The sequence below is a fragment of the Sceloporus occidentalis genome, unplaced genomic scaffold (genome assembly GCF_023333645.1).
Source record: "Sceloporus occidentalis isolate IW3139 unplaced genomic scaffold, rSceOcc1.0.p SCAF_69, whole genome shotgun sequence".
In the NCBI taxonomy this organism is placed as follows: Eukaryota; Metazoa; Chordata; class Lepidosauria; order Squamata; family Phrynosomatidae; genus Sceloporus; species Sceloporus occidentalis.
The window spans coordinates 3,146,721-3,157,273 of record NW_028317049.1 but is presented as its reverse complement, the minus strand read 5'-3'; positions in this window follow the sequence as shown (position 1 = coordinate 3,157,273).

Here is a 10,553-nt window from a genome sequence, read left to right as displayed (position 1 = left end):
ACTGTCAGGAAGTTCCTCCTAATGTTGAGGTGGAATCTCTTTTACTGTAGATTGAATCCATTGCTCCAAGTCTTATTCTCTGGAGCAGCAGAAAACAAGCTTGTTCCATCCTCAATATGGCACCCCTTCAAATACTTGCAGCCATGCATTAAGGTATAGTCAAAGCATTCCCAACAGATGGTCATCCAGCCTCGGTTTAAAAACCTCCAAGGAAAGAGATTCTCTCACTGTTGAAAAGCTCTAACCATCAGGAGATTCTTCCTAATGTTGAGGTGGAATCTCTTTTGCTGTAGTTTGAATCCATTGCTCCATGTCCTGATCTCTGGAGCAGCAGAAAACAACTTGCTCCCGCCTCAATAGGACATCCCTTCATATATTTAAACAGGGATATCCTATCACCCCTTAGCCATCTCTTCTCCAGGCTAAACATACCCAGCTCCCTAAGTCTCTCCTCATAGGGCTTCATGGTTTCCAAACCCATCACCATTTATTCACCCTCTTCTGGACACATGGCTCCAGCTACTCAACATCCTTTTTGAATTGTGGTGCCCAGAACTGAACACAGTATTCCAGGTGGGGCCTGACCAAAGCAGAATAGAGTTTCACTATTACAAAGCAGAATTGAGTGGCACTATGACTTCCTTTGATCTATACTTGTATTGATGCAGCCTAGAATCGCATTGGCCTTTTTAGCTGCCGCATCACACTGTTGACTCATCTTCAACCTGTTGTCTACTTGAACTCCTAGATCCCTTTCACATGTAGTTTCATTCAGCTAGATGTCCCCCATCCTATATCTATGCATTTCATTTTTTCTACCTTTATGAATAACGTGTCATTCTGTAACAAGCAATGGTTTATTTAAAACTGTATAAAGCATAGCAATTCTTCACAGAGTTGGCCTGCAGACATGTGCGCATACGTATTTGTGTGAAGGTGCCACAAGCAAAGTGCAGCCATTGCCTGGTAGTTCTCCTTGGAATTAGCTACTAAACAACTTGACGCAAGAACACAAGGTACATCTGCGCCGCAGAAACAATGCACTTGGATGCTGCTTGAGCTGCCTTGGCTCAGTGCTATGCAATTCTGGGATTTGTCGTTTCGTGAGAGATTTAGCCTTCTCTCTCAGCTCTGGTGCCACAACAAACTACAAATCCTTGGATTCCATAGGACGGAGCCATGGCACTTAAAGCGGTGTCGAACTGCATGAGTTCTCCAGTGTATCAGCATCTATAGAGAACATCAGAATTCATCAGACTTCATGGCTAGAAACCTGAGTTTGAGATTTTTCTTTTTAAACCAAACCACAGGCCTGTTCCAGACTGCCAAAATAAAGCTGCTTGGGGTCTCTTTGGAGGTATGCTATTTAAATGATGCATGGGTCCTAAGAGTCCGGAGGTCGCGCCAAAGCCACACTCCATTCCTAAGCGCTGGAGTGCAGCTTTGGTGCAGCTTCTGGATTCTTAGGATGCTCGCGCCAAAGCCACACTCCATTCCTAAGCGCTGGAGTGCAGCTTTGGTGCAGCTTCTGGATTCTTAGGATGCTCGCGCCAAAGCCACACTCCATTCCTAAGCGCTGGAGTGCAGCTTTGGTGCAGCTTCTGGATTCTTAGGACGTTCGCGCCAAAGCCACACTCCATTCCTAAGCGCTGGAGTGCAGCTTTGGTGCAGCTTCTGGATTCTTAGGATGCTCGCGCCAAAGCCACACTCCATTCCTAAGCGCTGGAGTGCAGCTTTGGTGCAGCTTCTGGATTCTTAGGATGCTCGCGCCAAAGCCACACTCCATTCCTAAGCGCTGGAGTGCAGCTTTGGTGCAGCTTCTGGATTCTTAGGATGCTCGCGCCAAAGCCACACTCCATTCCTAAGCGCTGGAGTGCAGCTTTGGTGCAGCTTCTGGATTCTTAGGATGCTCGCGCCAAAGCCACACTCCATTCCTAAGCACTGGAGTGCAGCTTTGGTGCAGCTTCTGGATTCTTAGGATGCTCGCGCCAAAGCCACACTCCATTCCTAAGCACTGGAGTGCAGCTTTTGGCACACCTTCCGGATTCTTAGGATGTATGCATCATTTAAACAGCATACCTCCAAAGAGACCCGATAAGCTTTATTTTGGCAGTCTGTAACAGCCCATAGTTTATTAAGAAATCAGCAAAAGAAGATTACAAATAAACCATTTGCTAAAAATAACAAAATATAGACCAAATGAAACGACGTAATTCATAGTGACTCCAAGGGACACATTTCATCATCTGCCATATTTTATATATGTGTTGCTTCTTTTCTTTTTACATCATTATAGATTGAGAACACCTGGTACCAATTCGAAGCTTGGATTCAGCTGGGCTGAAGGTACATTTTCTTCCTTACAGTTTGAAGAGGAAAGGGATGAGCCCATTTTATGCCATTTGTTTTCTCTCATTAAGACGGCGTTCATCTTAACCGGAGCTGGTTTTGTTAGGAGTGGATTTTAGAAATCGTCCGTTTGGAGGCTGACATTCCCAGAAAGTCCTAACAAAAACAGCCGGCAGCCATGAAGGCTGGGAAGATTTTCAGAGCTGTAGTCTACAGAGGTACGTTAATCATAAATAGCATTCCATCATTTTCTTTTTCAAAATTCATTTTTAGTGTACCCCGAAAACAAACACACAATAGAGAAAGAGAAAGAAAGAAAAAAGGAAAGAGAGAGAGAGAGAGAGAGAAAGAGAAATCATGTGTTTGTTTTGGGTGTAAGTCTACAGAGGTAACTTAATCATAACTAGCATTCCACTATTTTCTTTTTCAAAATTCAATTTTTAGTGTCCCCCAAAAACAAACACATTATTTATATATATCAATCATGTATGTGTGTGTATACACACACATACACATATATACAGATATATCAACCATGTTTGTCTTGGGGGTAAGTCTACAGAGGTAAGTTAATCATAACTAGCAATCCATTATTTTCTTTCTTAAAATTCATTTTTAGTGTACCCCAAAAACAAACACATTATATGTGAGTATACCTCAAAAACAAGCTCTCTCTCTTGCGCTCTGTGTGTGTGTGTGTGTGTATAGCGCATAATATCGTTGATATGTATATGTATGTACTGTATATCTTTGATTTTAGTGTACAAAGAGGATGGATAGTGCATGGGTAGTGGGCATAGTGGTTTGACTTTGTGATTCTGGAGACCAGGGTTCGATTCCCAGCTCAGCCATAAAGCCCACTGGTTGACTTTGGGCAAGTCACACTTTCTCAACCTAGGGAAGGCAATGGCAAACCTCCTCTGAACAAAGCTTGCCAAGAAAACCCCATCATTTTAGGATTGACATAAGTCAGAAATGACTTGAAGGCACACCACAACCGTGTGTGTGTGTGTGTATACAGTGGAACCTCGCCATAGGCGGGCGCGCCATACGCGGCCTTGAGCATACGCGCTCAAGCCGCGGCGCGTGCGCGGGGCGGAAGGGGTGGCGCGTCCCATTCAGTTGAATGGGCGCGCGCGCCCGTTGCGCCCTGCGCACCTCCGCACCGCCGTGCACGAGCCCCATTGTTTACAATGGGGCTCGAGCATAGGGGGAAATTGCCATACGCAGCGGGATCCGGAATGGATCCCCAGCGTATGGCGAGGTTCCACTGTATATGCATGTCTAAAACTACCATACCCTACATACTACAAACAAAACCTTTAGCATACGATAAGTGTTTGTTTTACTGTTCGGTCCTTGCTTGTATAGTTCTGGCATTGCACCCTTTGCATAAAACAGTGTGATAGGTAAACATTATTTGTGAAACAACACAAACCTAACAACTGAACGCCTAAATACAAACACCTCTGACTTCCTAAGTGATGGATACATCCCAGTATTAGCTTGTTGTTATTGCATGCCAAGTAATGCTTGATTTATGGTGACTGGAAGGCGAGGGTTTTCTTGGCAGGTTTCTTCAGAGGGAGGTTGCCATTGCCATTCTCTGAGGCTGAGAGAGTGTGACTTGGTCAGGGTGGGTTTCAAAGCAGAGTTTGGAGTCGAACCCGGGTATCTAGAGATGTGACCCAACGCTCAAACCAGTGCGCTGGCTCTCCCGCAACTGCTTGACCACAGAATTTAATGTTATCATCCTTATGGTCCCAAGAGATTTTATGTTAAAATAATGAAATAAATGCCAGGGGAATGGAATGCTACAGACAGATAAATGTCCCAGACGCAGAAGCATAAATGTCAGAGTGAAGGTTAAGCATTCGACATTTATCAAACTGCAAGAGACAGAGATCCATCAAGGCCACTGCGCGAATCTCCTAGTTGAAAAACAAGGACTGGGAACGTCTAGGAGCAACTGGGAAGGAGGTTTCGGGGATGCTTCCTTCTCAAAATGGATCTGGTACCAATGACAAAACCTTGCAGAGGTATGTGCATTCCTTAATTCAAGTTTTTGTTCACCGGCCATGAGCCACACATTTGCACCGAAATAACAGAATCAATGGTTAGGGTGATTGGCTGAGACTTGGCGAGACCTGGGTTCTAGTCCCTCCACAAAGGCATGAAACTTGCAGTGTGATTTTGGAAGGTTTCTCTTTCTCTTAGCTTGACTTCCCTTGTAGGGCTGTTGCGAGAGTAAGGGAAACCTTCCAAAATCACTCTGCAAGTTTCACACTTTTTGTGCAGGGACTAGAAATAGAGATTTGATTGAGAGTTCCTGCATGGAAGAATGAGGTTGGACTGGATGGCCCTTGTGGTCTCTTCCAACTCTATGATTCTAAGAACCCAGATCTTGCAAAGTCTCAGCCAAGCGCCCTAACCATTGCCCTCCAATGATTCTGTTGTTTCAGGTGCAAACGTGTGGCTCATGGCCGGTGAATGAAAACTCGAATTAAGGAAAATACACACAGAGTTTTGGCACTGGCACCAGACCCATTTTGGGGAGAAAGCATCCCCGAAACCTCCATCCCAATTGCATGTACACCACATTTCTTGGAGGAAAGGCCAAAAAGAAGTGCAACTAATACATCATCATTATCATCATCATCACTTAGGTTTTTTTGTGGGTTTTTGGGGCGATGGGGCCATGTTCTAGAAGAGTTTCTTCCTGACGTTTCGCCAGCATCTGTGGCTGGCATCTTCAGAGAATGCGGGCATGGAAGTACCCCAATTGCCCTTTTCACATCCATGCCAGCATTATCTGAAGATGCCAAAGCCACAGGTGCTGGCAAAACGTCAGGAATAAACTCTTCTAGACCATGGCCACATCGCCCCAAAAACCCACAAAAAGCTATGGACGCTGGCCATGAAAGCCTTCGATGTCACAATAAAAGCTTAGGTTTCCAATAAAAGCAAAGCAGATTCTGGAAGCCTGAAATTTGCCCACCCCAGAACTAGGTTGTTGTTGTGTGCCTTCAAGTCATTTCCAGCTTATGGTGACCCTAAGGCAAACCTATTCTCTTGGCAAGTTTCTTTGGAGGGGGCTTGCCATTGCTATCTATCCTCTGAGGCTGAGACAGTGTGACTTGCACAAAGTCACCCAATGGGTTTCATGGCAGAGCCGGGAATCGAACCCTGGTCTCCAGAGTTGTAGTCCAATGCTCAGACCACACTGGTTCTCCAACAGCTACTCCACCACCATCACCTCTTTAATTTAATTTAGCATCATCCTTATGGTCCAAGTAGACTTGTGGGTTTCCATGGCTGAGCTGGGATTCGGACCCTGAGCTCCATAGTCCAGTTCTGAAACCATTAAACCACGTTCGTGGTCCGAATTAGGTTACCTAAAGACTCCACACAAGGCAGTTGGTACCATGTTCCTGAATTATGTCTGCCGTACTTTTGCATGCACCCAGTTGGTCGGTTTCGGGGTTCTAGTAAATCCTTGCTAAAGTTACATTTTGGGGCCTCAGCTCCCAGAATCCAACACGCCTCCAAAGTAAAAAGTAACTTTTCCAAGCTATGGTTCTAGGCGCATTTCCCTGGCGCTCCAGCAGAGGATGGCATCACTCCTGGTCTGGAGAAAAAAGCTCAGTGACTGGATTGAAAAATCAGATGTGATCTACTGACCTTTGCAGCAAATCACTAAGGGTTTCTGTCTCTGAACTGAAAAGATTCCAGACACCAGATTAAATTCTGGCTGGAAATCCATAGTAGTTTGGGGTTATTTTAATTTTTGAAAATGTTAATATCAACATTACATAACAAAAAAAGTCATATAACGAATTACAATTAATAAAGTAAAACGAACATAAGGGCAAATGAAAGTTTTTCTTTCCCATCTTTTAATATACTCTTCTTTCAGTACTTCCTTTCTTATCTATGCTACATATTATTTATACTGTTCCTTTTCCGATAATACTTCTTGATTCTATCTTATATAACCGATTATGTTTTAAATGATTCGACCAACCTAAGTTCCAAATATACGTACAATAGTCAGTTTCCATTAGGCCTTGAAACCAATAATTGATATGTATCATTACCGGTTCCCTATTTCCTATAGATTGACCTAAGCTTTCACGTTTCATTAACCACATTGATTTATCTAAATCTGCCACATCTCAATTAATTTTTGTGACCAATCTTGTCTTGAAGGGATTGAACTCTCTCCATTTCTGAGCTATAGCGATTCTAGCTGCTGATGTCAGGTAATGCAATATGTACACAAGGATTTGTATACACAAGGTTTGTGAATTTTGGTTATGGAACTGATGACAAACTCATAGTAGGCACTTCACAGGTGCTCAGAGGTACCTTAGTTCTCATTTCTTAGCACATGCCTACCTAAGCACCCAGACCTCATAAATGGGACCTAGCAAAAAGCAAAGAGCACATAGGCCTGTTACAGACTGCCAAAATAAAGCTGCTTCGGGTCTCTTTGGAGACATGCTATTTAAATGATGGATGGGTCCTAAGAGTCCGGAGGTCGCACCAAAGCCACACTTCATTCCTAAGCGCTGGAGTGCAGCTTTGGTGCAGCTTCTGGATTCTTAGGATGCATGCATCATTTAAACAGCATACCTCCAAAGAGACCCCAAGCAGCTTTATTTTGGCAGTCTGTAACAGGCCTTAGTTTGGTAAAGAGACACAAAAATGTGGAATTCATCTGCCTCCGCCTAATTTTAGAGCCATTTGAAAGGGATAGATACTTGGCCTAGGGCTTGGGAAGCATATTTTGGACCACAGCTCCCAGACTCCCCCAGCCAGCATGGGCCATTTGTCACAAAACACCACCAGCACCAAAACTGCATTATTTCTGCAGTGCAGATGCAGCCCTTGCCTTCATTGTATGGAGCTGAGAAAGTTCGAATCTCTGCAGGATGTAGCTCCTTATCTCCAGTCATTGGAGATAAGGGCAGAAGCAGCTCTGTGAGACGGATGGGGAAACGTCTGTGATCTGGGTTAGGCTTGCAAGAGCTTTATGGTGGAGATGTGACTAGTGGATATATTAGCATAAATTATAGTATCGGGGTCAGTTTCCTGTGGGAATCTCAGGCCCTGGGGCTTCCCCATACAGTCATAGAGCTGGCAGAGACCCCAAGGGCCATCCAGTCCAACCCCATTCTGCCATGCAGGAACTCACAATCAAAGCACCTCTGTCAAATGGCCATCCAGCCTCTGTTTAAAAACCTCCAAAGGAGATATTCAGCTACACTCCAAGGCAGTGTCTTGTCCGGAAGTTGCTCCTAATGTTGAGGTGGAATCTCTTTACCAGGAGCTTGCATCCATTGTTCCGGGTCCTGTTCTCTGGAGCATCAGAAAACAAGCTTACTCCATCCTCAATATGACACCCCTTCCAATACTTAAACATGGCACTGTCATGTGGTGGTTTCCCAGTTTAACATGTTGTTTCTCCTTTCTGCAAGGCTTTTCCTAAGGCAAAGGATGCACCTGCACTACACAGTTGCAGCACTTCGACGCCACATTTACTGTTATGCTTCCATCCGATGGTATTCTAGGATCTGTATTTCAGCGAGGTACTTAGAAATTGGTGCCAGAGAATTAGAAAAGCCATTTGTTTTGTTGGAATTACTATTTCTCTCTCTCTTTTTTTTTTAGTTGTTTGTTCAGGATATTTTTTTTAAGTGAGTATTTCTCGATGGTAAATATTTTCACCAGTGGAAGGTACGAAGTTCATAGTCTGTTTTGCTCACTCCCTTCCTGGCTGCTTTCTGCCTTTCGGTTTGCAATCAGCTAGCGAGAAATGTGCTCTTGGCAGAAGAAGAAGTGTCAAAACGCTTCTTGGAAGAAGCAGTTTTTGCAAGCTCCCTGGTTTGTTTTCAAGCTGCAAAGAAAGTTTATAGGAAGCAGATGGCCCAGCCGGCTTTAAGAAAGAGGGGGATCCCAAACCGGCAGAGAAACCTCTGCTTTCCACCCCAAAAGTTGGAAGGATGTCCCATCATTGGTGCCATTTGGAGACATTGACTCCCAAGATCCATCACTGTAGGGCTGCCATGGACTGGAAAATAATAATGTAATAGTAATAATGTAATAACATCGTTATTATTAATATTATGACTATCATTATTACTGTGTCCCGCATTTCTCCCATTTCTCAAGGTGGTGAATTTGGAAAAATGTTCCAATGGAGAAGAAAGACTGTCCTGAGATCTGTAGTTTTGCAAGGTCTTTAGCCAGGTTTCTGTAGGATGGAGAGATGGCAGTTAAAGTGGTGTCAGACTGCATTATTTCTACATTATTTCTCGGGACGCATTCCAGCTTGTCAGCCTCTGTCTTGAAATGTGATGTCCAGAACTACAGTATTTCAGGTGAGGCTTGACCAAAGCAGAATAGAATCCTAGAGTTGGAAGAGACCCCAAGAAGGGCCATCCATCCAACCCCATTCTGCCATGCAGGAACTCTCAATCAAAGCATCCCTGACAGACGGCCATCAAGCCTCTGTTTAAAGACCTCTAAGGAGGGAGACTCCACAACACTTTGAGGAATGAGTCTGTTCCATGGTCGAACATCCCTTACTGTCAGATTCTTCCTAATTTTAAGGGGGAATCTCTTTTCCTGGAGCTTGCATCCATTGTTCCAAGTCCTGTTCTCTGGAGCAGCAGAAAACAAGCTTGCTCCCTCCTCAATATCAGATCCATTCAAATATTTAAACAGGGCTATTATATTACCTCTTAACCTTCTCTTCTCCAGGCTAAACATCCCCAGCTCCCTAAGTCTTTCCTCATAGGGCTTCATGGTTTCCAGACCCTTCACCATTTTAGTCGCCCTCCTTTGGACACATGGCTCCAGTTTCTCAATGTCCTTTCTGAATTGTGGTGCCCAGAACTGGACACAATATTCCAGGTGGGGCCTGACCAGAGCAGAATAGAGTGACATTATTACTTCTCTTGATCTAGACACTATACTTCTATTGATGCAGCCTAAAATCGCATTGGCCTTGTTAGCTGCCGCATCAGACTATTGACTCATGTTCAACTTGTGGCTTACTAGGACTCCTAGATCCCTTTCACACGCATAAGTCTCCTTAAACCAGGTGTCCCTCATCCTATATCTATGCATTTCCTTTTTCCGAAAACAAAATGCATAGGTATAGAAATACATAGAAAACAGAATAGAGCGGTACTATGACTTCCCTCGATTTGGACACTATACAGATGATGGAGCCTAGAACTGTATTGCAGGGAAAGCCAGAGGAAGAGAAAGAAATTGGAACATTTTAAAAGCATTGGAATCATCATCATCACCACCACGAGCTGAAAAAGTGGATCAACAGAGGATTAATTGGGACTGTTCCTACCAAGTCGACACAGTTGAATGAAATACGTGGTTTTACTTCTTCAAATATCTGAAGATCTGTTGTGGGGAAAGATGGGGTGAAGCCAAGTCTCCAGGACCAAATGAACTACATCCAAAGGTATAAAAAGAACTGGCAGAAGTAATCTCAGAGCCATTGGCAATAATCTCCGAGAATCATAGAATCGTAGAGTTGGAAGAGACCACTAGGGCCATCCAGTCCAACCCCATTCTGCCATGCAGGAAATCCAAATCAAAGCATCCCCAACAGATGGCCATCCAGCCCCTGCTTAAAGACCTCCAAGGAAGGAGACTTCACTACACTCCGAGGAAGGAGTGTGTTCCACTATCGGACAGCCCTTACTGTCAGGAAGTTCCTCCTAATGTTGAGTTGGAATCTCTTTTCCTGGAGCTTGCATCCATTGCTCCTAGTCTCTGGAGCAGCAGAAAACAAGCTTGCTCCCTCCTCAATATGACATCCCTTCAACTATTTAAACAGGGCTATCATATCACCTCTTAACCTTCTCTTCTCCAGGCTAAACACCCCCAGCTCCCTGAGTCGTTCCTCATAGGGCAAGGTTTCCAGACCCCTGGAGAAGTCCCAGCAGACTGGAGGAGGGCAGACGTTGTCTCCATCTTCAAATAGGGGGAATAAAGAGGATCCCAACAGTTATCGTCCAGTTAGTCTGACGTCTACACCAGGAAAGATTCTAGACCAGATCATGAAACAGTCAGTCTGTGAGCATCTAGAAAAGAATGCCATAGAAAAAGTCAACATGGGTTTCTCAAAAAGTCATGCCAGGCTAATGTGATCTCCTTTTTGGATAAAATGACCA